This window comes from Triticum dicoccoides, chromosome 5B, assembly GCF_002162155.2.
Source record: "Triticum dicoccoides isolate Atlit2015 ecotype Zavitan chromosome 5B, WEW_v2.0, whole genome shotgun sequence".
In the NCBI taxonomy this organism is placed as follows: domain Eukaryota; kingdom Viridiplantae; phylum Streptophyta; class Magnoliopsida; order Poales; family Poaceae; genus Triticum; species Triticum dicoccoides.
Window position 1 is genome coordinate 45,926,797 of NC_041389.1, and position 2,099 is coordinate 45,928,895.

The following is a 2,099-nucleotide window of genomic DNA, read 5'->3' on the forward strand; positions in this document are numbered from 1 at the left end:
TTCTTCTTCTTCTCCAAAATGACATAAGTTAGCTCTAATATACTTAGTTTCCTATAGGTTAACTCCAAAATTACTGATGTTAGCACAAAATGACCAAGTTTACATAATAAGCTTATAGTCTTCTTCTTCTTCTTCTTATTCTTCTAGTCTTCTTCTAGTACTTTTCTAGTCTTCTTCTTCTTCTTCTTCTTCTTCTTCTTCTTCTTCTTTTCTTCTTCTTCTTCTCCTAGGTTAGCTCCATTTTACTTAAGTATGCTTACTTCTTATAGTCTTCTTCTTCTTCATTTTCATCATCTTCTTCTAACATCTTGTTTATCATTTTGCAGATTTGATTTAATTCACGGAAGCTTGCATGGATGGAGTGCTTCTTTTCCATTTGTGCTTTTATTTTGTATCAATGAACTTGCATGGTTGGAACTTGTTATATGGATGGATGGATAACGGTGTTGGATGAACAATGTGAAACTTTTGTAATATGTAAGGATGAAACTATATATGTGTTGGTTATGTATGTATATATGATGAAACTTGTGTGTTGGATATGCTTGTTGTGTATATATGTATATCTGTGAATTGCTGCAAATTGAATGAATTAAATTAAAAACAGGGTTGTACAGGCTCTTTGCCGTCAGCTAGCTGACGGCAAACATGCCACGTGGCAGCTACCTGTGATTCCTGGGACTGGCATGTTTGAGCACTTTGCCGTTTGCCAGCGGACGGTAAAGACCTTAGCCCCTTTTTCCGTCCGCTGGCTGACGGCAAAGCACGCCGTTAACCCCTAACGGCTCTCACCCCACCTCACTGCCATCCATAATCGTTGCCGTCTGCTGGCCACCAACGGCGGACGACACAATCCTTTGCTGTCTGTTTCCAGGAAGCGGACGGCAATGAAGGCCTTTGCTGGCACGTGTTCAGACGGACAGTTTGCCGTCTGCTAGTGGACGGCAAAGAAGTTTGCCATCCATGATCCATGCCTTTGCCGTCTGCCATGGCGGATGGCAAAGAAGTGGATTCCAGTAGTGACTAGGCCTTCCCGCCGGCGTCCTCATCCTCCTGGTTGCCCGTGCCTTGTACTTGTCGAGCGCGGCGCCATTGAGCCGGCAGATGCGCCACTGCTTGAACATCTCAACGCCCATCACCTCGTAGAAGTCCATGGTGTTCTGGTTCCAATCGAGCACACACCACTCCACGCGGCCCTGCCGACGACGGTGAATGAAATCGTGCGGCGCAGCCCGCGGCGGCGCAAGGGCGCGCGCACGAAGATGTCCTCCACGTATAGCTCGGGCCTTGCGAGGATGGTGGAGTAGTTGGGGAAGCAGATGGCGAACCCGACCGTGACGCGCCCGCCGCCGCGCGTCAATGGAAAGGCGACCCCTCCAGTTTGGCGAGCGGGGACGCGGAGAGGCCGAGGCTGCGGGAGCTGACGGTGTCCGATGAGGCCGGGACAGAGGACGTGGAGAGGTCGAGGATGAGGGCGGTGAAGGAGGTGAAGGGGCGGTCTCGGGCGTGCAGAAGAGCGTGGACGCGAGGAGCTCGTGGGTGGCGGCGAAGAGGTCGGTGAGGAGCTCGAACTCCGCCATCTGGTGGATAAGGTTGTGGGTGTGGGGCACGTCGCGCGCGTCCACCAAGCGCAGCTCTGCCCACACCTCGCCGGAGTAGATCGTCAGCGCTGCCATCCTGGTGCAGGGTTCGGAGTGATAGGGGTGGTGCCCGGTGGAGGAGGACAGAAAGGGATAAATAGGACGGATCACGGGTGGAATTCTTACAGATCCAGTGTTTTTTAACGAAGCGTTTTCCAGTTTCACTTAAGAAGGGATGACGGGTTTAATTTCTAAAAACCACATGGACCTTTGTGTAAAAAGGCCGCAACGGTGAACCCGACAGACTCAATCCGTGCTTTATTAATGGGGAAAGATAGGGAAAATAGTTTTATCAACCATAACCATGGGAGAGGCTATCAAAACCTAAAATTGCCTTGAGATAGGTGCATCAAATTATAAGTTCAGCTGATTTACACATAGCTATTGTGGAAGAATAGTTCTATATTTACAGTCATTTTAGTTACGGGTTTGATTGATATGATGGGAGTATGTGGTGTC

General features: G+C 49.2%; 1 pseudogene; it reads right to left on the reverse strand.

Moving 5' to 3' along the window:
* Positions 1 to 1,023: 1,023 nt before the first annotated feature.
* On the reverse strand, positions 1,024 to 1,676 carry LOC119306530 (annotated as a pseudogene).
* Positions 1,677 to 2,099: the final 423 nt, after the last annotated feature.